General features: G+C 43.7%; 1 pseudogene; it reads right to left on the bottom strand.

The window, feature by feature from the left end:
- Positions 1–223: 223 nt before the first annotated feature.
- Positions 224–24,809, bottom strand: LOC130036114 (60S ribosomal protein L23a-like; annotated as a pseudogene).
- Positions 24,810–26,644: the final 1,835 nt, after the last annotated feature.

Below are 26,644 nucleotides of genomic sequence, written 5' to 3'. Positions count from 1 at the left end.
GCCCCGCCACACCAACTTCTCCCTCTTTAAACTGTTCCAGTTCTGCTGGACAAATACTCTCCAGCGTGAGGACTTACAAGGGTCTGCTAAAGACTGTTCGGCTGGAGCCTGCAGGCCTAGTGACTTCAACTTTTTTTTTTTCTCCTTGTTTATTACATTTCCAACTCCTAGTACAATAAAATCTACGCACAAGGTCTGGGAAAGCCATAAAAAATGCAACTCATCATGCCTTGGCCTGAACAAATGAATCCTGCATGTAGACGCTGATGGAAGCAATTGGGTCTCGCCCACCGTCCCAAGATGTCATACGGGGAACGAAATAGGTTGTCTACAAGGAAAAAGATGCAGCGGAGAGAATTAGGAGCTGCACAGGGCAGCTGGCAAGGCTGGAGGCATCGAAAGGCTCACGGCAGCACTGAGCACTCTGATCAGCTGGACGTAGGAGCTCGAGGGAGAAGGAAGGCTAGCCTTGGCCACCCAGGAAGCAAGGGCGACCTCAGGCCAGATGGGGAACATGGTGTGCTAACCTTTGTGCTCCTCTGTCTCCTAGCTGCAAAGGGGAGAGGACAGGGAGGAGGAGTGGCAAGGGGGTGTGAGAGAGATTAAAAGATAAGGGGATGAAGTCCCATTTGTTTATTTTTGTTTCTGTTGCCTTTGCCAGTGGAATCGTATCTTTGACAATCCCTCTGAGGTCCAAGTCTTGGAGCACTCTGCCTGCATTTTCTGCAATATATTTTATGGATTCTGATCCAGTCTCAAACTCTTTGATCCATTTTAAATGGGCTTTTGCGTAAGGTGTGAGTTATGGATCTAGCTTCTTTTTCTTCTTCTTCTTCTTCTTCTTCTTCTTCTTCTTCTTCTTCTTCTTCTTCTTCTTCTTCTTCTTCTTCTTCTTCTTCTTCTTCTTCTTCTTCTTCTTGTCTTTATATGTGATCATCTAGTTTTCCCAAAACCATTTGTAGAAGAAACTATCTTTACTCCACTTCATGTACCAAACTCCGTTCTTGAAAATTAGTTGACCTGGGGAGTATGGTACCGCCAGCAGGTCAATCTGTACCTGTGAGGCGAGTGCATCAGCAGCCTGATGGTGCCTTCAGACTTCTAGATACCCCAAAATTGCTGCTGTGCCTTTGGTCGGACCCCAAAAACTTGGGACAAAGTTTACCAAGAAAGTAAATGGCCAAAAGTTAGGTATGTGGGAGACACACCCACAAACAACCTCCCGCTTAGCTATATAATTGGAGGCATGGCCTCTCTGGTTCCTGATCAAACTGCTTAACGGTCATGATCCCTGAGACTCAGAAACTAATCTTGAAACCCAGCAGCTTTTGGCAGAAATGCGTCTGGACTGCACAGTAGGTTACTTTCATCAGGACAACCCAGGGGGGAAAGGGTGCTGTCCCTCCACCTGCTCCCCCTAGGCGGCTCTGTGGATGCCATGTTCCAGAGGCCATTGGATAGTCAGGTTTGTGCCCGCAGTGATGAGACATGCGGGTCCTCACAGGATGGGGGTGGAGCCGGCCCTTAACTCCCCACACAAACGAGATCCCAAGTCACCGCCCACGAGCGGCCTCTCTGGCTCCTGATTAAGCCACTTAATGGCCATGATCCCAGACTCATAAACAAATCTCGGAACCCAATGGCTTTTGGCAGAAATGCATCCTGTTCCTGCAGCAGGTTACTGGCGCTGAGCCACCCCAGGTGGGAATAGGTTTTGTGCCTTGGCCTGTTCCCCCTGGAGGCCCAGTGACCGCCATCCTCCAGAGGCCATGGACAGGTTTGGGTCCGCAGTGATGAGACACGCAGGGCCTCACAGGATGGGCGGGTAGTCCGTTTCTTTCCTCCCCACCCCAACAAGACCCCGAGTCACTGCCCACGAATGGCCTCTCTGGCTCCTGATCAAGCTGCTTAATGGCCATAATCCCAGAGACTCAGAAACAAATCTCAAAACCCAGTGGCTTTTGGCAGAAATGCGTCCAGACCCTGCTATAGGTTACTGTCGCCAGGCCACACCAAGGGGGAAAGGGTGCTGTCCCTCCACCTGTTCCCCCTGGTGGCTTGGTGGCCACCATCCGCCAGAGGCCATTGAACAGTCAGGTTTGGGCCCGCAGTGACGAGACACATGGGATGGGAGTAGAGCTGGCCCTTTCCTCCCCACCCCAACAAGACCCCGAGTCGCTGCCAATGAACAGCCTCTCTGGCTCCTGAACAAGCTGCTTAATGGCCATGATCCCAGAGACTCAGAAGCAAATCTCGAAACCCAGCGGCTTTTGGCAGTAATGTGTCCGGACCCTGCAGTAGGTTAGTGTCTCCAGGCCACCCCAGGGGAGACAGGGTGATGTCCCTCCACCTGTTCCCCCTTGGTGGCTCGGTCTCCACCATCTAAAAGACATTGCACAGTCAGGTTTGCATTCGCAATGAAGAGACACGCAGAGCCTCCTGGGATGGGGGTGGTGCTGGCCCTTTCCTCCCCATCTCAACGAGAACCTGAGTCATCACCCACGAACGGCCTCTCTGGCTCCAGATCAAGCCGTTTAATGACCATGATCCCAGAGACTCAGAAACAAATCTCAAAACCAGCAGCTTTTGGCAGAAATGCATCCAGTCCCTGCAGTAGGTTACCAGCGCTGGGCCAACCCAGATGGGAATAGGTTTTGGGCCTTGGCCTGTTCCCCCTGGCGGCCCAGTAACCGCCATCCTCCAGAGGCCACTGGACAATCAAGTTTGGGTACGCAGTGACAAGACACGTGGGGGCTCACAGGATGGGGGTGGAGCCAGTCCTTTCCTCCCTGTCCCTACGAGAACCCGAGTCGCCACCCACAAATGGTCTCTCTGGCTCCTGATCAAGCTGCTTAACGGCCATGATCCCAGAGACTCAGAGACAAATCTCGGAACCCAGTGGTTTTTGGCAGAAATGTGTCTGGACCTGAAGTAGGTTACTATCGCCGGGCCGCCCCAGGGGTGAAAGGGTGCTGTCCCTCCACCTGGTTCCCCTAGGTGGCTCTGTGGCTGCCATCTTCCAGAGGCCATTGGACAGTCAGGTTTGGGCCTTCAGTGATGAGACATGTGGGGCCTCATGAGATGGGGGTGGAGCCGGCCCTTTTCTCCCCACCCCAATGAGACCCTGATTCGCTGCCCATGAATGGCCTTTCTGACTCCTGAACAAGCTGCTTATCAGCCATAATTCCAGAGACTCAGGAACAAATCTCAGAACCCAGCAGATTTTGGCAGAAATCCCTCCAGATTTCATTGTTAAAACTTTGAAATTCCAAAATTGCGCTGCCACTACTGCAGTCACGCGACACCATATGTTATTCATAACCAGCAATAGAAAACAAATTGTCTAGGGTTGCCTTTTTAGCAGATCTGAGTGTTGGGGTAAAATCTCAAATAATAATGGTGGGTCTGGTGTCAAAATATTGAATGTGATCAAAGTAGGGAGAGAATAATGTGGAAATCATCTGCCCCACAGGTAGAGGGAGGGTATGGGTTAGGGGTATACTGGGGTTTTTGGTGGTGGAGAATGGGCACTGGTGAAGGTACGGGTGTTTCATTGTATGACCGAGACTTAAACCTGAAAACTTTGTAACTGCTCTCATAAGGTGGAGTTCATGCCCAATTCAGTCAGCTAAGCCAGTGGCTGAATAAATAGCAGTACTTCTACATTTAAAAAAAAAATTAGTTGACCATAGATCTGGGTATTTGTCTTTGGGTACTAGACTCTTATCCTTTAATCAGAGTCTATTCTGATTCCAGCACCATGCTCTTTTGTTTACTATTGCTTTATACTACACTTTCAAGTTAGTAAGTAAGTAAGTAAAGTAAATAAAGGCCCTCCCGTTGATCGTCGATTTGCTCAAGCGGGCCCAGTAACGTCTCCATTGGAGACTTTGTTGTTACTGTGTCTGGCATGAGAAATCTTCCAGTTTCTTATTTCTAAGTATGATTTTGGCTATTTGGGGGAGGGGTTATAATTACATATAAAGTCTATTATTGATCTTTCTAAATCCTTTAAGAATGTCACCAGAAAAGACAGAACGAGGTGAGAGGCATGGGACCTGTGTGTGGGGAGGGAAGAAGGAAGAAGAAGCATCAGTTTGGGTCCCCATCTGGAAACAGCGGCCCTCACTGATTGCTTGTTAGTTTAATGGCAGGACAACCCATAGGTATTTGACAGAACCACAAGGGCTGAAGGGGCACCCCGGTTCTCTCCACAATCAGGAGCTGTTCTCCTTCAAAGAGATCACCCACAAAGTAATATTTTGGGGCTGGAGAGATAGTACAGCAGGTAGGATGTTTCCCTTGCATGTAGCTCACCCAAGTTCCATCCCTGACACCCCTCCATATGGTCACCCGAGCCCTACCAGGAATGATCCCTGAGCACAGAGCCAGGAATAAGCCCTGAGCTCTGCCAGATGTGGCCTAAAAACCAAACCAAAACAAAACAAAAGAAGTACAGTTTTGTATCATTTGTTCTATTGTCAGGAAATGTATAGCTCCGTTAAATGATTAAAAACAAACGTAAGTTGAAACCAAATTAAGAATTTAGGAAGAATCTGAGGTATAAAATCACTAGTGGGCCAGAGAGCTGGTACAGTGGAGAAAGCACTTGCCTTGCTCTTAATCTACCTGGATTTGATCCCTGGCACCACACCGTGGCCCCTGAGCACTGCCAGGAGTGATTGCTGAGCACAGATCCAGGATCAAGCCCTGAGCACCGCTGAGTGTCCTCCCAAAACAAATAAATTAATTACAAAATAAAATAAAATGTTCAAGAAAGTCATTGGTGGGGTAAATTCTCAAATAAACATTAGGTTTATTTGAATGTATAATTAAACCTGTATTACTGTCAGGATTGTGTTTTCTGGGAAAATGTAATTGTTATCATTATTGTGGGGGATGAAAAGACCTACAAAATGGATTTTTTGTTTTTGTTAGTTGTTATAGATAATAGATTGTGTGGGGGGTGGGTGGGAGTTGCAGTGTCAAATTGTTACTAAAAAAGGAGATGACAGGATAGAGGAGAGATTATCATTTGTTTGTATTGAGAGTAAAAAATACATAATGTAAAATATACTATTTAACCTCCTTTAAGTATATTCACATGACTGTGCAACCATCATCATTTCTCCAGAACTTTTTCATTTCCTGGACTGAAAAACCTAGTCATTAAACACATTAGCTCCCCATTCACTACCCCTCACCATAACACACACAGACACACACAGACACACCCACACAGCCCACCCATGAAGCCCATCACACCATTTTCTGTTTCTGTACTTAACTACTTCACGAAACCCTCATCAGAAAAATTACACTGTTTTTGTCTTTTTGTAACCGTCTCATTGCCCTTAACATTATGGCTCTAAGGATTACCTATTCTGTTGCAGGTGTCAGAAATGTAGTCATTTTGGGGGATGAGGGGACCCAGGGTGAAACTCAGGATCACAGGTGAAGCATGCACTCCATGGCTAAACTACATGGCTGGCCCCTAAACTTTATTCCTTTAGTGGGGTTTGTTGAGTTGGAGCTATAGCACAGTGGGTAGGGCATTTGCCTTGCAAGCGGCCAATATGGCCAACCCGAGTTCAATTCCTCCGCCCCTCTCAGAGAGCCCGGCAAGCTACCCGTGACGTATTCGATATGCCAAACACAGTAACAATTGTCACAATGGAGACGTTACTGGGCTTGAGCAAATCGATGAACAACAGGAGGATAGGAACAGTGACAGTGGGAGTTGTTGTTGTTTTGGTGTCTGGGACTTACTCCTAGCTCTGTGCTCAGGTATCATTCCTTGTGGGGTTCTGGGGATCATATGAGGTGCCAGGGAATTCAACCCAGGTCAGTTGAGTGCAAGGCAAGTGCCTTACACACTGTTAACTCTCTGCTCCTTTGTTCATTTTTAAATTTTGTTTTGGTTTTTCTTTGGACCACATCCGACAGTGCTCAGTGGCTTTCTCCTGGCTCTGCTCTCAGAGATCACTCTTGGCAGGCTCGGAGAACCCTATGGGGTCCTGGGGATCAAACCTGGTCTGGTTGCATGCAAGGCAAATGTTCTACCGGTTGTTATCACTCAGGCCCCTTTGTTCTATTTTTAAGATGGAATGTTTTGCAGTCTGCATGTGACATATTTTGATGACCCAGCCGTCTTCTCCTACCTCTTGACTGTTAGGAATGATGCCACTATGTACAAATATCAGCTCAACATCCTGTTTTCATTGGCTGCGCTAGATCCTGGAAATGGTTATTCTGTGTAGAATTCGGTAAAGCATTGCCAGACCGAATCCCACTGTGGCTTTGTAGGAGATTAATTAAATCACCATTTCCTTATGTTTCTTAGGAGGAAGTCAAAGATATCATTTCTAAAGATGAAGAATTGATTTAAAAAAGAAGCAGCAGCAGTCTGAGTACCTCCCGAGGAGCCAGAAGCAATAAACAAAAAAAGACCACACAGAAACCTAAAACCAGAGAATGCAAAATACGAAAGAAGTAAATCTAAATAACTAAATAAATAAAACTATCACAGGGAGGAACAAAACTTTAAAAAACTCACTTTAAAAAAGAAAATCAGTGATATATTACACCCAATCAAAATAACCTACGTGGATGGGTTAAAAGTTCCTATAGAGGGACTGAAGAAATAGTACAACAGGTAGAGCACTTGTTTTGCATGAGGCTGACCTGGATTCGATCCCTGGCATCCCATATTGTCCCCTAAGCCTGCCAGAAGTGATTCCTGAGCGCAGCCAAGAGTAAACCCTGAGCACTGAAAGGTGTGGCCCAAACACCAAAAGCAAAACAAAAAAAATTACTATAGAAACAAATTACTATAGTATTTAAGACAAGTATAAATAAAAGGTCTATAAGAGTTCAGTTAATAAGCTGATAGACATTACAATTATACTACTATTAGAATACATAAAGTCACTGTCACTGTCCTCCCACTGTTCATCGATTTGCTCGAGCGGGCCCAGTAACGTCTCCATTGTGACAATTGTTACTGTGTTTGGCATATTGAATATGTCACAGGTAGCTTGCCAGGCTTTGCCATGCGGGCGAGATACTCTCGGTAGCTTGCTGGGCTCTCCGAGAGGGCCAGAGGAATCGAACTCGGATCGGCCATGTTGGCCACTTGCAAGGCAAACGCCCTACCGCTGTGCTATCGCTCCAAAAATATAAAAATCATAAACATTCATTTACAGAATACTGAACTAAGTATAGAAATAAATTTGCAATAAGACTCTTTAACTTACCTTTCTCAGATCTTAACAAATCAGAAAGACAAAAAATAAGTTATGGAGCCAGGTATGTGACATAGTGGCAAAGCATATGCCTTGGATGCTTGAGACGTAGGTTCAGCTTTTGGCACTGCCTCAAAAACAATGTTATCTTAGTTGGAGCAATAGTACAGCAAGCAAGGCCCTTGCCTTGTACATGGCTGAGCCAGGTTTGATTCCTGGCACCTTATATGATCCCCCAAGCATTGCCAGGAGTAATTTCTGAATGCAGAGCAGGGAGTAACCCTTGACCTCTCGGTACATGTACTGCAAACCACAATGCTGAAAGAGAAAGAGAGAGAGAGAGAGAGAGAGAGAAGAAAAGTGCCTGCCATAGAGGCAGGCTGGGTGGGGGTTGGGGAGGCGAGGGAGTGGTAGCAGGAGGGACACAGGGCATACTGATGGTGAGAAACCTACACTGGTGAAGGGATGGGTGTTGGAATATTATATGACTGAGACCCGATCATGAAAGTTTTGTAACTGTATCTCACAGTGATTCAATTAAAATTTTTAAAAAATAAAGAAGTAACCCTTGATCTTCACTGGGTGTGCCCCCCAAACAACAACAACAACAAAAGTGTTATGATTCTAAATTTTTGAAAAATTTGGGGCTGGAGCGATAGCATAGCAGGTAGGGCATTTGCCTTGCATGCAGCCAACCCGGGTTCAATTCCCAGCATCCCATATTGTCCCCTGAGCACCGCCAGGAGTAATTCCTGAGTGCAGAGCCAGGAGGAACTCCTGTGCATTGCCAGGTGTGACCCAAAAAGCTAAAAAAAAAATTTTTTTTTTTGAAAAATATATCTAGTGAGATTGGGAAGTCAGGCTGATCTATTGACTCAAAGTAGCACACCTAAAAGTCCTCAGTCCTGATGCTCATCTAAGAGCTCACTCTGGGTTACAACATTAGCATAAACAAAGGAGTGAACAAATAACACAACAGTCTCACAAAAAACACGAACAGTCTGATCATTTTGGGAACTTCCAAAGATTTTTCAAAGCTGTATGCTTGTACCCAGGTCAAAGGCCAAATACTTTCTGTTTTAATAAACCCATGCATGGGTGGGCACTGGCTTCCTTCTAACAAAGTGACCAACCCTCTTCAACACATATAGCATATCTGACAATAATCCAACTTGAAAATAGTTAACATTTAAAGAAGTCAGTGTGGAATAGGGGGAGAAGGATCTTTTTGTGTTGTTTTGTTGTTTTGCTTTAGGGCCACACCCAGTGAGGGTCAGGGGCTATCTTGGCTCTACCCTCAGGAATTAGTCCTGGCGGTGCTGGAGGAATCATATAGGATGCCAGGGATTGAATCTGGGTCAGGCACATACAAGGCAAGAACTACCCACTATACTATCGCTCTGGTCTCACAATCTTTTTTTTTTTTTAAGATGTAAAAAATTGTGTTTAGAATTAGCCAGATGTACTGTTCTGATGATCTCAATTTTGTTGGCAACACCCAAGGTGTCATAGTCAGGAGCTAGCCGAACACATGCCTTCTCTCCATCAGTCTCATCAGGGTGTTGGCCTTGGTTACATCAATGTCATCGATCTTCTTCTTGGCCAGTGTAATCTGGTGCTTGTTGACCTTGACATCCACTGTGAGCACAAGGTGTTATCTTCTGTCTCCTTCATGGCTGACTCTCAGTGGTCAGAGGGAACCTGATGATGGCACAGTGCTCAAGTTTGTTTCTCCTCTGGGCTCTTCTGAGGATGTTTGTGCTGCCTTCTCAGCCACAGTGTTTTGGGTCTTTGGAAGGTGGGTGATGTGTGGATGTTCTATTCATGGCTGTGGGCACCTTTTAGCACTGCTTTCTCAGCCTCCAAAAAGTTTGGCTTCGACTTTGGGAGGGGCAGGGGCTTCCTTTTGGCTTTCAACTTCATCTTTCAGGGTGAGAAGGATTATAAAGCTCCCCAATCCATTGGCCCATGAATCTCAGCAATATAATCTTACCAACAGTACCAATAACCACCCTAGAGTAGATGTAACCTAAAAATTAACAGTAATATATATGTATAAATAGTCATATTATCAAAGGCTCCTTTAGTTACTGACAATTAGCCCAATTCATTATTATATTGTCTAGCCAATGTGTGTCAGGTCAAGGTCACTCTATTTTTCAGGTTTCTATGAAATTCTATCAGATGCCAAGAGTAAGACATGTGACCAGGACTGTAACTCAGTGGTAGAGAAATACTTTCATGTGTGAGGCCCTGAATTTGATTCCCAGACCACCCTCTCCCCCACCCCACCCCTCACCACACACACACTTCAAAATAGAGTGGACTTGTAATGCATGATTTGACCCTTCCAAGCATCTGGTATAACTGAGCTAAGAGATAATATCATCTCTTTGTGGAATTAATGTAATAATCCTCAAAATATAACTCATTGATTCTTTCTATTACCCTCATCTACTATTTCTACTCTTCTTTTAGACTCAGACCTGTCCACCTTTGGGAAGAATATTCGAAGTTTTTGGACACCTCTAGATTCCATAGTACTGAAATTCCAGTAGAAGCACACCAAATTAGATGAGAAGTCAACCAAACTCAACAACAACAACAAAACAATAATAGAGGGCTCAACTAGTGATGAACAGCTTAGTAAATCCTCAGACAAAAACTTAATAACCCTGAGGTGAGATATAGCAATGATGATAACAAAAATTATTTTACTGAAGTCTTTTTGATAAGTCCTTGAACCATTTGGTTGTAACAAGTAATATAAAACAAATTATGTGCCTGTTAAAAGGTCAGGCTTGGCGGGTAGTTGAGAAAATGGGAACAATGATGGAGTGAAGGTCACTCAGGTGGGACTGGTGTCAGAATATCGAAAACTGTGACAGCTGTTTTATGAACAACTTTGTAAATCAAGGCGTTTTAATAAAGTTTAAAAAATAAAGTAAAAGAAGCTCATAATCAAAATCCCTCTTTATTTCGCATGCCAAACCAATACCATGACCTTCCCTATGACCCCACACCCACCATTCCACCTAAACGTCAGGGCAAGTACAAGACTGTGGCCCAGAGCCCATCAGAACTCTTCCAACCAGCCAATCCCCAGCTGCTTGCCCTGCTTTGCCTTGCCTTTCACACAGATATGCTAACAGAGCTGTTCCCAGTCTCCCCCGCCTATCCCCTGGCCAGCATGGGGTGTTTCTCCATGTGACCCCCTATAGAAGAGTACACGACCCTTGTCTCGGGAAGAGTCAGGAGTAATAGTCAATATTAGGCTGGAACTATCATGGGTCACCTGTATAAATTATAGTCCGGGTACAAATAAAATGGGCATTGACAGGCCCTACTTTAATGATCCCCCACAATTTCCTGTAGGGTTTTTGAAGCATTGGACATACCTTCAATAATTTGCTCTTTCATTGCTCTGCTGCCTGGCCATATGATCAAGCCTTCAACCACTTTGAAACAGTAAAGACTCAAACACAGGAGCAAAGAGCCTGCAGTGCAAGGCACACCACCTGCTTATCCTTCCCCTTGTTTGGTAGGAGGTACAGCTTTCCAAGCAGGTTCTTTCTGATACTCACCTTGGAGCTTCCTTCCATAATCACAGATCTCTTAGGGGGTCAGCAGAGAGCTGTTTGCAGGGTCCTATTCATGTGGCAAGGGCTCCTGGCAGCTTCGTAGAAAACTCTAAAGTCAATTTTAGGATAAGGATCTACCTACTTTTGAATGACGAGCTCAGTAACTCTTCATCAAAGAAGTAGAAATCAGGGCCAGAGTGATAATGCAGTGGAAAGGGCATTTGCCTTGCATGTGGTCGATCCAGGTTGGATCCCTGCTATCCCAGATGTTCCCCTGAGCACCACCAGAAGTAATTCCTGAGTGCAGAGCCAGGAGTAACTCCTGAGCATCTCCAGGTGTGACTCCAAGACCCAAACAAAAACCAAAACCAAAGAAGTAAAAATGGACATTATATATATATATATATATATATATATATATATATACACAATAACCCCAATGTGTGGAAGTAATGGCAGACCAGACAAAGTTGAGGAGAAAATAAAGTACTATAAAAGTGAGAGCCACACCCCGCCTCCCACAGCCAGCGCCATGTTGGCTAACCCACCAGTTCTGCTCTTTGATTTAAGACTAAATCTCCCAGGAGATGCAAACCAAGCAGCTAAAATTTACAGACACATCGGTCCCTGCAGCTGAAAACTCTGGGGCTCCCCCAGGAGGATGGTGGTCTGAGTACCTGCCCTGCTGAAGTCCCAGCAGCCGCATCCACACCCCATCACTGCAGCCACCCCAAGGCTCAACTCCAACACTTCACTAATAGCCCAGACCATAGATTCTGAAGTCAATGGACCACCTGGCCACATATTCAGTCATGAAACACCTCCTATTTCCTCAATACTGACATTCCAGTGGGAGCACACCAAATTAGATGGAAAAATAACATAGAAGCCAATGAAACTCAACAAACAAAACAATAACACAGAAGACTCAACTAGCAACAAACAGTATAGTAAATTCTTAGACAAGGACATAACAGCCCCGTGGTGAGATATAACTATTTTCACATAAGAATTAACTGTTTTGAGCAATAGCACAGTGGGTAGGGCATTTGCCAAACACAGTAACAAGTCTCACAATATTACTGGGCCCGCTTGAGCAAATCGATGAACAATGGGAGGACAGTGACAGTGATACTTATTGATTTTAATATTAGAGCTTTGTTATCTAATCAATTTTAACTCTAGAATTGTATCAACAGTACGACTTTTGTCTACATTAAAATAAAATTTAAAAATAAATAAAATATTGGTGTGTCAAAAAATTAAAGTATAAGTGAGGAAATGTTCATGACTCAAAGATTGAATAAAATATAGAAGTAAAAACAAGTAATACTTTTATTTTAATATATTAAGAAGGCCTAATGCATATGTGATTACAGCCCTGTTATAAAGGAGAGAGAAATGATGCAGAAACAATATATGAAGAAATAATGTTAACAGAATTTCCCAACTTTATTAAACACATCAAGACATAGGTGTTTCTTATGTAACCTAAAGAGAATTTCAAAACAAAAATCAGGCCAGGAAGATAGATAGTATAGGGTTTAAGGTTCTGGCCTTTCATACATCTGACCCTGATTCAATCCCAAGCACCATGGCTGGTCTCACTGCCAGAAGTGATCCCTAAGCTCAGAACCAGGAATAAGTCATGAGCACAGTTGAGTATATCCCCCCTGGGAAAAAAAATAAAGATGAAAACTGTATAAATTGAAATGTGGACACAAAGAAATTCTTAGAAGAATGGGAAGCAGCTTCCTTTCAAAGTAGCAATAGAATGACATAGAGTTTCAAACAAATAGTGATGTCTAAGATACAGTATGATAATCCCATCAGAGTGCTAAAATACTATTCCCTTCAACACTGAAGGTGACATTAAAATATTTTTAAATAAACAATAAAAGACTTGACATGAGAGTATTTTTAATTATTTATTTTTTGTGGGCAAGGAATGTTTTATAATTGCATTTAAATACTCAACATTTCTAAATTTGTTTAGTTCAAATTGGCCTTCCCCTAATTAACATTTTTTCCCTTTATTTTATTTTATTTTTTTTTACAGTTGTAGATTTACAATTTTTTGTGCTTTGGTTTCAATTATACAATGATCAGATACCCATCCCTCCACCAGTGCCCATTTTCCACCACCATGGATAATATCCCTCCCACCCCCATCCCCCCACCCCCCCTGTCTCTGTGGCAGGGCAATCCCCTGTGTTCTCTCTCTCCTTTTGGGTGTTGTGGTCTGCAAAAGAGGCATTGAGTGGCAAACATGTTCAGTCCATAGTCTACTTTCGACATGCATCTCCCCTCCTGGGGGGATCCTCCAAACATCCTTTATTTGGTGCTCCCTTCTCTATCTGAACTGCCCTTTCCTCTAGGATACCCGGCTGGCCTCTAAGTTATGGAGTAATCCTCCTGGTGCTGATCTCAGCTATTCTTGGGTATTAATCTCATACTTTGTTACTTTATATCCCCCAGATGAATGCAATCTTTCTATGTCTATCCCTCTCTTTCTGACTCATTTCGCTTAGCATGATACTTTCCATATTGTACCACTTGTATGTAAATTTCATGACTTCATCTTTTCTAACAGCTACATAGTACTCCATTGTGTAGATGTACCAAAGTTTCTTTAACCAGTCATCTGTTCTTGGGCATTCAGGTTTCTTCCAGTTTCTGGCTATTGTAAAGAGTGCTGCAATGAACAAACAAGTGCAGATGTCACTTCGACTATACATTTTTGCTAATTAACATTTTTAAAATATTTTTAAATAAACAATAAAAGACTTTATCAGCAGCAGAATTTATTCAAAGAAAATCAAAAAAGGTCTTCTTTAGGCAAAGGCAAAGAGACTTTAGATAGGAGTATAGAATGCAGGAAGAAAAAAAGAGGAAAAAAAAACAACAGTTATAAGGGCCATAAAGGTAGTATAGCATTTGCTTTACACATGGCTCACCCTGGTTCAATCCCTGGCACCGCATCTGGTGCCCTGAGCAACACCAAGAGTGATCCCTGAGCACAGAGCCAGGAGTAAGCCCTGAGCACCGCTGAGTGTGCCCCTCTCCCCCGAACCTCCCCACCCAAATCAGCAGTTACAGAATGTCAAAGGTGGGAACTAAAACAAATTTTTAAAAATCTCATCAAGATGAGGAACAGAACTATAGAGACCAGGACTCTCGCTTTGCCAAGGAAACGATGAAGGAAGTAAAAGAGGGGCCATGAGAAGTGATAAAGCGGCAGATGTCTGAGGGAGCCAGGACCTCCCAGGGAGCAGAGTTGGGGGACCTTGGGAGCAGGAGGAGCTGTAAATAAGAGCCTGAAATGTCGTGACTTGGAGAGGGAAGGAGGCTGCGGCTGGGAGCACGGCCAGGCAGACGCTGCGGAGCAGAGTTCAAGGGCTGGCTCTGCGGGGGCAGAACACATGCATCCGAGCCTGTGGACCAGGCTGAGCTGGGAACACCCACCACCCTGAGGTTCTTGACCCTGGTCCAGGACAGAGACTGTCAAAGCCCTGACCACCACCACACAGACACACAGAGACACACAGGCACACACAGACACAGACACTCACACACACACATACAGACACAGACACAGGAACAGGCACACACACACACACACACACACACACACACACACACACACACACACACACACACCCCTGAAGGTGACTGGAGTTTGATGGCATATGTGCAGTTCAGCGAGCTCAGTGTGAAGAGGCGTTTCCCTGCACTGGGTCTGGGCAACCGTGAGCCCTATTTGATGCAAGCTTCAGGCAGCATGGGCACCAGATGCACCAGAACTGAGAGCAGCTATTAGAAAGCAACACTTGGACTGGTGACACCGATAAACCCAGAGAGCTCGGCCAGCGCATCCCCCCACCACAACCCCTCTCAACACCCACCTCACGGCAGTGTGGGGTGACGGGGAGGACAAGGACTAGAACTGACAGAGGGCAGTGATGGAAGGTCATGGGCACTTTAGTGGTGGTGCAGGGACAGTAACTATACATCAAAACCCTAAAGGTGTGGTCACAAAACAAAACGGGAGCAGAAAATAAATATACACGCAAATTAGAATTGTATTTTGCTATTTTAAAAAAGGAATTCTTTTCAAAAAATAAAGATAACTAATATTATAACATTTTGTGGGGGCTTCGGTTCACATCCAGAGTGCTTAGGGGCTACTCCTGGCTCAAAAATTAATTATTTTTTTTTTCTTTTTGGGTCACACCTGGCAATGCACAATGATTACTCCTGGTTCTGCACTCAGGAATTACTCCTGGCGGTGCTCGGGGGACCATATGGGATGCTGGGAATCAGAACCAGGTCAGCTGCATACAAGACAAACGCCCTACCCCCTGTGCTATTGCTCCAGCCCCTCAAAAATAAATTCTTATAGAACCGCAAGGGCCAGGGGTTTGAGGAGGGGGAGGGATTTCAGGGATGTAGTTTCAGTTTTTTGTTTTTTTTGTTGTTGTTGTTTTTTGCTTTTTGGGTCACACCCGGCAATGCACAGGCGTTATTCCTGGCTCTGCACTCAGGAATTACTCCTGGCGGTGCTGGGGTACCATATGGTATGCTGGGAATTGAACTCAGGTTGGCCGCGTACAAGGCAAACGCCCTACCCGCTATGCTATTGCTCCAGCCCCCAGTTTCAGTTTGGTATGAAAATTTCTAATTAAATCTGAACTGTCACTCAACAATGTGAAAACTCTTCACACTGCCAACTTGCACACTTAAATGTTACTAAGGGGGCCTGAGCTATAGTACACAGGTAAGGTACTTACCTTGCACAATTTGAACCCAAGTTTAATCTCTGGCATTGTGTATGCTTCCCCAAGCCCTGCCAGAAGTGATTACTGAGTACAGAGCCAAGAGTAAGCCCTGAGCACCACCGGTATGATCCAAAAAACTGTCACTGTCACTGTCACTATCCTCCCTTTGTTCATCAACTTGCTCAAGGGGGCCCAGTAACATTGTGAGACTTGTTGTTACTGTGTTTGGCATATCAAATATGCCACAGGGAGCTTGCCAGGCTCTGTCTTGCGGGCGAGATACTCTCAGTAGCTTGCCGGGCTCTCTGAGAGGGGCGGAGGAATGGAACTCAGGTCGGCCAGGTTGGCCGCATGTAAGGCAAACGCCCTACCCACTGTGCTATTGCTCCAGCAGCAAGACAAAACAAAACAAAAAGTTACTAAGAGGTTAATTGTATGTGTTTTTATACCAAAATTTAATAGATAATATTTAAAGATTTCTACATTTGACCATATTCCATAAATTACATCAAGGAAAACATGTGAATGGGGGGAAAAAGTTTTTTAAGGGAAGGATAAGAGAAATCTTTGCCGTCTTTAGTATGCAAAAAATTTAAAAAACAGGACCAAAAATAATGGTCACTTTATATAAATAAAATGATAAACTGGAGTATACAAAGAGTTGGAGTTTACTAGTTGAGAGAAAAATAGCAAACCACATAGGTAAGAAGACATTTGAAATAACAGAGGCTGTATTCATGTGGTCTGAATACATTTTAAGTCCCTACAAATTTATAGCAAACTGACATAAAACAAACAAGCATTTCACAAGAATTTATATCCAGTGGCCAATAAATACATAAGAAATGTTCAGTCATTAGTCATGAAGGAAACTCAAATTAAATCCTAAGATTTCATACTAGTCAATTTATTTAGAATTGACTAAATAGTTTTGTTTTGTTTTGTTTTTCAGAAAAAAAACAAGGATTAACAAATATGCAAACCAACCAACCTATAAATTCTCAGCAACTGCTGGTAAGAGTATATGTTCATCTGTGTGGAAATTGTCAGTATCTTATAAAGTTGAAAAATAAGGATAATCAATGAACCCAGAAATTCTTAGGTATACAGGAAATATTCAATGTTGGATCAGAGCAATAGTATAGTGGATAGTGTATCAGCCCTGCTTGCAGTGGACCCAGGTCCAATCACTGGCACCCCATATGGTACCCTGAGCACCACCAGAAGTGATCCCTGAGCTCAGAGACAAGAGGAAGTCTTGGGCACCACTAGGTGTGTCAAAAGAAAAAAAGAAAGAAAGAAGGAAGGAAGGAAGGAAGGAAGGAAGGAAGGAAGGAAGGAAGGAAGGAAGGGAGAGAGAGAAAAGAGGGAGAGGAAGGAAGGAAGGAAGGAAGGAAGGAAGGAAGGAAGGAAGGAAGGAAGGAAGGAAGGAAGGAAGGAAGGAGAAAAATAAATAATTAATATTCACCTGAGGAATAAAATCTTCACAGAAGTACTCCTTATAAAAACCTTAAACTGAGGGTCTGGTAAAGGTTCATTGACTAAAGTACCTGCCTTGCAGGCACTGAATTCCTCATGCCACCCACATGTACCAAGTGTGATATCACAGCACTACTGTCTGGAATCCCCTCCACCCCCTGACTCAGGCCTTAGCAGAACATATGATCTCCCATGATCTAAAGCATGTGAGCCCTAGTGATCGTTGCAGTGAGCATCCTAATCAGATAGGCAAGCCTGGGCCAGCACCTTCCTAAGTGTGTGCAACCATTAATCATTGCAACATAAACAGCCTCAAAGAGAAGAAGAAAAAACATCAGGCAAAAAACCATTTAAATGCCCATCAAGAGTGGTGGAGATAAAGTATGGTATATTCACACAATGAATTTCTCTACAACAAATATCACTAATAAACATACAAGAATATTGTTATAGACTTAATTCTTACCCCAGTGAGACAAATTCTTTAGGGAATTAAGATGGGGGGGGGGGGGATCCAAGGGAACTGGTGTGCTATTAAGAACAGGATGAGCTCAGGGCCAGAGAGATAGCACAATGGCTAGGGCTACAGTGTGAAGGGTGCTTGTCTTGCACACAGCTGACCTGGGTTCAATCCTTGGTACCCTGTATGGTTTCTGTGCACAGAGTCAGGAGTAAACCCTGAGCACTGGCTCCCAAACTCAAAACAAACAAACCAAAAAGGGAACGGGATGAGGTCAAATGACTGAGTGTTTTCTTGGCATGTGGGAGGCCCAGGTTCAACTCCCGAAACTGCATGGTCCCCTGAGCATCCTGCTAGGTATAGCACCTAGCACCACCACCAGGTGTGACCCAGAAAATGAAAGGAAAAAAATCAGGAGAACCCTGGGGTGAGCCTAAGCAGAAAAATTCATGTGAGGAAAGAGCCAAGTGACCTAAGTGAGGAGAGAGGCCTCACTCCAACCTGCCTGATCGCCATCATGGCTTCCAGCCTTTGGAACTGTGAAGCCACACACTGCTGTCACTCACGCCTTGTCTGGGACTGTGTGTTGGTGGCCCAAATGGCCTCGCACAGTAGGAAGAAAGCACAGTTTGTTGTTCCATTGATCAGTTGGTGCATTTCCGTTTGTTCCCACTTTTTGACTACTACAAATAACGCTGCTGTGAACATTTAGGGGCAAATTTCGGTGTGCACATGCTTTTACTTCTTGCAGGCATATCTAGAAGTCGGATGTTGGCTCACATTTGGTATTGCTGTGTTTAACATATTGCAATGTATAATATAAAGGAATTCATAAGTATAAGAGCAGAAATTATTGCCATAAAAACCACACATACATACGAAGGATCAAAATCAAAAGACTTTTCAGTGATAACACTAATAAACATTTTAATTCCCTAGGAAAATATCCAATTTCTTAGAATTTTTAAAAAGCACATTGTTACAGGTCCCTGTTATCTTTATAATCTTTATAGGATTATAGAAATAAATCATTGACATCAACTTGATATCTTGATATCAAGGTAACAACTTCATATCTTGAAGAAAATTGAACATTTACATGAATAGAGAGAGAGTCTAAAGAAAGAAAAATTACCAAAAGAAGGGGCCAAAGAAAGTACAGAAGATAAGGCATGCGGTCAACCCCAGTTTGATCCTCAGCACTGCACATTATCTGTGCTTAGGGGTGATTCCTGACACAGAGCCAGGAGTAAACCCTGAACAAGCCAAATGTAGCACCAACTTCTCCTTTACATAAAATAAAATAAAATAAGAAAAATACTAAGTTGGGGAAATTTTTATAAAAGGAATAAGTAGAAATTGAATTTAAATTTATTATTTAAACCTTCAAGGAATTATGGGCTGGAGAGATAGCACAGGGTGTAAGGCACTTGCTTTGCACATGGCCAACTCAGGTTCAAGTCCTGGCACTCCATATTGCTCCCTGAGCACTGCCAGGAGTAATTATTGAGTGCAGAGCCAGGAATAACCCCTGACTGGGTGCATCCCCAAACTCAAAAATTAATAAATAAATAAAATAAGTCTTTCTACAAAGTAAACTCCAATCCCAGATAGTTTCACTGGCAAATATTAATTAATACTCAAGCAAGAAAAATACCAAGATTATGTAAACTCCTCTAGAGAACAGAAAAGAGGAAACATCCCCAAACTCAAGTTAGGAGGCAAGTGCAATTTTTTTTACTAGAAGCTAACAAAAATAGTATCACTCTATCACTGTATCACTGTCATCCCGTTGTTCATCGATTTGCTCAAGTGGGCACCAGTAACGTCTTCATTCGTCCCAGCCCTGAATTTTAGCAGCCTCTCCTTACTCGTCCCTCCCAACAGTGCCTTATTGGAGGCTCTTTCAGGGTCAGAGTAATGAGACCTATTACTGTTACTGTTTTTGGCATATCGAATATGCCACAGGGAGCTTGCCAGGCTCTGCTGTGCAGGAACAAGAATATTAAAGGAAAGTAAAACTAAAAAGACAATCTCACTACCAAACATAGCCATGCAATTAAAATTCACCAAATCCAAAAGACAACGTAACCCAGCAAAGCAAATTCAATAAGGATAAAAGATCATTCATGAGCTGGAGATAGAACAGGGGTTAAGGCATTCACCTTGCATGCAGTGGATCTTGATTCGATCAAGATAGCAGCACACATGGTCTCCTGAGCACTGCCAAGAATCCCTGAGCACAGCTCAGTATGATCCCTAAACAAACCAAGTAATCCCCGATGAAGAAGGGATTCCAACTCAAAATTCTACATTCAGTGAAATTATCAGCCCAAAGAAAGGGTAGAATGGGAAGGGGTGGGAGGGAAAGGTAACTCACTGAGGTACCTGAAGTTTGTTATTCCAGGACCGGGAAAGAGCTCAAAGAACTGGACCTCACTTTGTAGTCCAAAATCTAAAATGAAAACAGTTGATGTTATTCCAAGAATGTAAGGTCTATGTTTGGAATGTGTCATGAATGCTACATAAACAGGATAAAGGAGAAGAATCATGACAGATCTTCAGTATACAAAACGTTTGCAGAATTCAACACCTACTGCTGCCTTACAATGATCTCAAGGTTACAGTCTCAAGAAAATCGCTGAATGTGATGGTTTCCCACTCTACCTCACAGTCACCCCCGGGATCTGAAAATCATTGTCCACTGCAGTCCTTTCTTCAGAAATTCAGGTCACATTGGTGTTTTCAAGAACACTGGGTTCTGCCTCCTTTTCAGACAGTGTTCTTTGTTCTTCCTGCTCTGCCCCACGTGTTGCACATTTGGAAATGGAGACCTCTGTGCTCTTCTTGTTTTATTTTGGGGGAAACTACTTATCCTTCCTTTTCTGTACTTACTCCTCTTGAAAGTTCTGTCACTAAACTATATTGCCTGTTATTATTATTGTTGTTGTTGTTATTGTTATTATTATTGTTGTTGTTGTTATTATTATTGTTTGGGACCACACCCAGTGATGCTCAGGGCTTACTCCTGGCTATGTGCTCAGGCATCACTCCTGGTGAGGCTCGGAGGATTATAGGGGATGACAGGGATCAAACCTGGGTCAGCCCGTGAAGGCAAGTGCCCTACAGACTATACTATCGCTCCAGCCTGCACCCACTATTCTTCTGAAGCCTCCCAGCTACTATCTCTCCTTCACTAGAGACTTTAGAGCCCCTCGGCCTCTCTCCACTCTTCTTTGTACCTCACTCTTCTTTGCAACTTCAATCAACATCCATGCTGAAGTCTCAGGGAATAACCTAGCTTCTCGGGTCCTGTGCTACTGACCTCTTGTAGAACAATGACTCCAAACTTAAAACAGCAAGTACCTATCTCACACATTTCCTGCGGGTCAGGAACTTGGGAAGCCATAGTTCAGGCAAAGTGTCAGGCAAGGCTGCAGAAAGTCGGCTAGGCTGCTGCATCAGCTGAATTTCAGGATGGAATGGCACAAGTGGGCAGGCTTTTGAGGAGACTCACAAACAAGGCTGACAGGTTGGGGCCAGTTGAACTTCTTCACAAGGTCCCATGAGTGTCTTCACAACAGGGTAGCTGACTCCCCCAGGAGACAGTAAGGCAAAGGCTACATTCCTTTTACAACCTAGCCACGGAAATCACACACAGATATAAATATACAGGGGGCAACAAGCCGCAAGGTGGGAGGAACCACACCAAGGACAGGATAAGTAAGACCAGGTGAGAATGGGCAGGGAGCAGGCTGGGGGTGGCTATTCAGCATCCTAAATCTTTCTCAAACTCTTTGGTCTCCTCTGCAGTCTGTTCTTCTTGTTGCCCTGGTCACACCCTGTATTCTCATCAACCATAAAAATCAGAGTTTACAGAATCCCACTCTTTGGCCATGCTTTCCAATCTCTCTGACTCCCTACTCCTGAAACTTGACTCATTCATCTCCTCCACATCCAGGAGACTCCCCAGTATCTTCACTGCCCATCCCTTTGTTCATTCCTCATTTTCCTCCCTATTCCTTTAGAGTTTGCAGTCAATCACTATATACTTTGTCACTCTTACCTGGCTCTACTGCTTTAACAATCACTTCCTGAGCACCACAACAAAGCTCAAAAAAGACAGCAATCCATCAAACCATTCTAGGTAGATGACCTCAGACTGAAAACTCTGAAGCCTTCTTATAATGTGGGAGGGCCGATTCCCCTCCTTTCCAGAGAGACCTGGCAGCCACCATATCCAACCTCTTTCAACATATAAAAGGTCCAACTCCACAGCTCCTGAAGCACATGGCCAGATATGTAGCCTCGCAACACCCCTTCTACAATACACAGGATTAACAACCCAGAAGGAGCACAGCAACTTTGATGGGAAAGTTGCATAGAAACCCATAAAGCTCAATAAGCAACAACAATAACGGAAGGTTCAACCGGCACCAACCAGCTCAGTAAATCCTCAGTGAACTTTAATAACACCATTGTGAGATATAACAATGATTATTTATTGACTTTATTTTCTGATTAATTTCATTTGCCATTTTATTGTAACAAGCAATTTCAAATAGATTATTGTGCCTGCTAAGGGGGGAGGCTTGAGGAGAAAGTGGGAAACTGCGGACATTGGTAGAGGGAAGGTCACACTGATGGTGCGATTGGTGTTGGAACATAAAATCCCTAAATGCCGGAAACAACTGTATTTATGAACAACTTTATAAAACTTGGTTTGAAATTGGAAGAAAAATCTGTCATTTTCTACACCTCACACCTCAAATGAGCAACTAAACATAGCTGGAGAAAGACCACTACCATTTGGGGTAAGAGCAATAATACAGCAGGAAGAGCACTCGCCTTGCACACAGCAGATGGGGGTTCAATCCCCAGCACCCCATATGGTCCTCAATGTCTGCAGGAGTGATCCCTAAGCACAGAGTCAGGAATAAGTGCTGAGCATTGCCAGGTGTGCCCCCCAAACAAACAAACAAAACAAAAAAAGATACTATCATTCATTTTAGAATATCTTAAAAATACTATTTTTCAATTTATGACCATACTCTTCAAATGGACTGTCAGCAATAATTCTTATAAATTCACAGTCCCTGTTTCTGAGATAACTATACCATGTCTTCTTTGTCTTTAGGAAATTGTCTAGACTCTCTTCTCTCCCTCTCTTCTTATCTGACTACTTCACTTGTTTCCTTGGTAAGAAAATAGCCAACACTCACTGTTCTACCTATAGTAGGAAGCAGCCTCCCTGAAAAGCCTCCCTCTGTACACAAGATGAATCACTCATTAATTTACTGAATCCCATTTAGTACCCCAGAAAATGGGATCTGCACTAAGTGATGTTAGCTCATTCTTGTTAGTTATGTGAATTAGTGAGTAATACAAGGTTGGGAGCAATCCTAGTGTTGTGTGCAGGACAAGACCAGACAGTCAGAAGAGAAAGGAGGGTCTGGAGAAAGATCTCTAAATGCTGGAGTACGTACCTCACATGTTGGGGGCCCAGGACCAATCCCTGGTACCACGTGGTCCTCCGAGAACTGCCAGGAGTGATTCTGGAATACCGAGTGGAGAGTGAGTGGTCTGCAATCACTGCCAGGTGTGGCCCACAGACCAGAAAGAGACAGACACAGAGAGAAGACTAGAGCAGGCAGAGTAGAGTGAAGAGCATCCACAGTGAGCACTGCAGAGGAAAGAGAGTTAATTGCATGCAAAGTTTGACATCCATGAAGCTACTTTAAATATATAGTCAGGGAGTCATTATAGAGAAATTGCATTGCTTTTCTTTTTGAAAAGTAGTAATTGCTTTAAGAAACCATCAAACAACAATGGTCTGAGAACTAGTAATCACGCCTTTTAAGTTGAAAGATAGTCAGTCCGTTTTCTCTTCTAGAGAATTGGTAACCTGTTATGCAAAACCAAAAACAATTCAAATTTCAACTCTTTTCTTTCACCACTTTCCTCATCTTCCTCTTTTCCTCCCATCAAAACCTCCTAATTTTGTCCCTTCATGGGGCATAATTTAGGTTTCCTGCTAGAATCTGGGACCCTGAGTTGCAACTGTGATTCCTTGGTCCCCAGTAAATATACTTTGTCATCTCCATTTTCTCCTGAATTTTTAGGTCAACACACATGCTCCTAGTGTCCTGTAAGTCTGACTGGCTTACAATTCTAAGATTCCTCATAGCAAAATCTCCATTACCTAAATTAGCTTGAGTGGATCTTTGTTTTCTGCAACTAGAAGAGCCTGTTTGTTTTATCAGGATGCAGATGTAGAGAGGATATCTCATAAGTGTCCCTGACTGGTCAGTCTCTCAGGAAGGATGAGCTTCAGAGGATATTAAAATGTTCCTTCTTTGTATTTTCTGAATTGCTTGAATCACTGAAGACAAGCATCACTCCCCTTCCTTTTCTTCTCCTTACACATCCAATGTGTCAGCATCTCCTCTCACCCTGCACAGCACCTCAACTCTGGCCAACTGTCTCTGTGACCCTGGCTCCACTCTCACCATCTCCACTGTCCTCTTACTTAGGATAGAAATAGCTCCTCACCTGATCCATCCTCTTTTCTTCCTCTTCAACCTCCTCTCTGCTCCCCACAGAGAAGTTAGCAGGGTCTTGTCACAGACTTAGCCCAATCTCAGAACTCCCTGTGGCCAGTCTGTTCATAGCTTCCCTCTGGGATTTGAAGACAACCCTCATCTTGTTTTCCTGGTCTGGAAAGTCAGCCCAATGACACTGCTGTATGAGCCGTCTGCACTGAAGGTTCAGAATAGGAATTCTTGTCCTTGTCTTTGTTCTTGCTCTTGTTCTTCTGCACCCAGGCTGCTCAGCAAAGTCGGAAGCTGTTTTTGTTGGAAAATTCGCAGAAGCCGGTTTGTAGCTGTTTTTCCCTTTGCTCCCTTCAGCTCCTCCCCTACTGATGCTGAATGGAGCCCAAACACACCCCAGCATCTGTTGCGCCCTGGGTCCTTTACTCATTCCTGCTGCTAGAATATTCCACACAACATGGCAGGTCCCTCATCTCTCTGTCTCTCCCCTAGAGAATTAATTTTCCACCGATGTTTCCTCTTTCTTTTTTTTTTGCAGGAGTCGGGAACGTTGAGCCACACTACACCATTCTCAGGGCTTACTCTTAGCTCTACGTTAAGAAATCACTACTGGTGGTGCTTGAGGGACCCTACTGAGTGCCAGGGATCAAATCTGGATGGATCTTGAGCAAGGGAAGCTACTTACCTGCTATCCTATTGTTCTGGACCTTGTTCATCGCCCTTTTATTCTTTCTTCCTCTGTCCATGCTATGCCATAGCATGGTATTCCGTGTATTTAGGTATTCAAGGGATTTACTATAGCCAGCCTTTAGCTACTGGACCCTGGGAACATGAGCAGCTCTCCAGCACCTAGAACAATGAACACCCAAAGATTCACGTGTGCAACAGGCCGAGACAAAGCCACCCACATGGGTCATAGACTCGTAGTCATATGACAAAGTTTATTGAGGAGAATAATGGATATATAAGGGCAGAAAGGATGCTTTATGTGCGGATCACAATTCTATGGTTACATGGACTGGATGGGACAGGGTGTCACAAGGTGCCATGGGGTCTCTGTGAGCTAATGCAGAGGTAGAACAGTAAGATTTACAGGTGGCAGATCTCACTAATCTCAAACTCTGGCCACAGTCAGTTGCAAGTAGAATTTGAACAATTTACGTTAATTCTTCCCTGATATTCCCCATTGGAAGTTATCACAGAGGCCCCTGACTTTTCTCATTTCTTCCTCTCTACTTTATTGGGACCCATCTGACTTCAGATCTTTTGTAGGACTGAATCTGAGAGATGGGGCAACAGCAGGGCACACAGTCCTACCTTGCACATAGCCAACCCAGTTCAATCCCTAACATCCCATATGGTACCCTGAGTACTGCCAGGAGTTATTCCTATGTGCAGAGTCAGGAATAATCCCTGAACATCTCAGAGTGTGGTCTTCAAACAGAAAACAAACTAATAGTTCTCATGTAATTGTGTGTTCAGAGAAACAGGATGTGTGTCCAATCCATTCCTTTGTGTCCAAATTTCAGTCCTGCTTCTCCTTGTACTACACAAAGAAAATTACATAAAATGGGCTGGAGTGATAGTACAGTGCGTAAGGCACTTGTTTGCATGCTTCTGACCCAGGTTCAATCCCTGGCACCACATATAGTCCCCAAGTCCCACTAGACGTGATCCTGGGCACAGAGCCAGGAGTAAGCCCTGAGCAAGTCAGGTGTGGCCCAGAACAGAAAAGAGAGAGAGGGAGGGAGAGAAGACTACATAGAGAGTACTAGCTCAAAAGCTTAATGGGCAGAGCACATGTTTTTCATGAAGAGCCCTTGGTTTGATTCTCTGCATCAAATGGTCCACTGAACACCACTGAAAGAGATCCCAAGCACCGAGGTAAGAGTAGTCCCAAGAATGGCCATGTGTGGCCCCCAAAACAAAGAGTTGTAACTACTCTATTGTTATAAAAAGAAAAAGAAAATTGTTATCACTACTGTGTTGTGTGTGATTCGACACCCCTCCCCCACAAGTTGGAGTATAACCAAAGCTGTCTGAGGGTAACATCACACATATGATTGGGTCTTTGCAATTAATTTCCACAATGCTGAGATCTTGGCACATAATAAGTGCTCAAAATATAATAAGTAATAAGAGCTAAATTTTTTTTTGGCTTTTTGGGTCACACCCAGAGATGCACAGGGGTTACTCCTGGCTCTGCACTCAGAAATCACTTCTGGCAGTGCTCAGGGGACCATATGGGATGCTGGGAATCGAACCCAGGTCGGCCACATGCAAGGCAAACGCCCTACCCGCTGTGCTATCACTCCAGCCCCAAAGAGCTTTTTATTTTTTACTGTGTTATATGTATCACCTCCTAAGCTATTCTAAACTATTCAAGTCTCCATTCATTTAGTCTTTATATTAAGTATAATTATTATTATTACTATTTCACAGATTAAAGACCTGAGTAATAGGAATTCAAATGCTTTGCCCAGGATCTCCCAGCCAGCAAGTGAGGTATCTAGAATTTGAATATAGGATTCAGGCATTCAAGCCTTCACTA

The sequence above is a fragment of the Sorex fumeus genome, unplaced genomic scaffold (assembly GCF_029834395.1).
Source record: "Sorex fumeus unplaced genomic scaffold, SorFum_2.1 ptg000063l, whole genome shotgun sequence".
Classification (NCBI taxonomy): Eukaryota; Metazoa; Chordata; class Mammalia; order Eulipotyphla; family Soricidae; genus Sorex; species Sorex fumeus.
The sequence above is the reverse complement of the archived record's forward strand: the minus strand, read 5'-3'. Positions and strand labels throughout refer to the sequence as shown.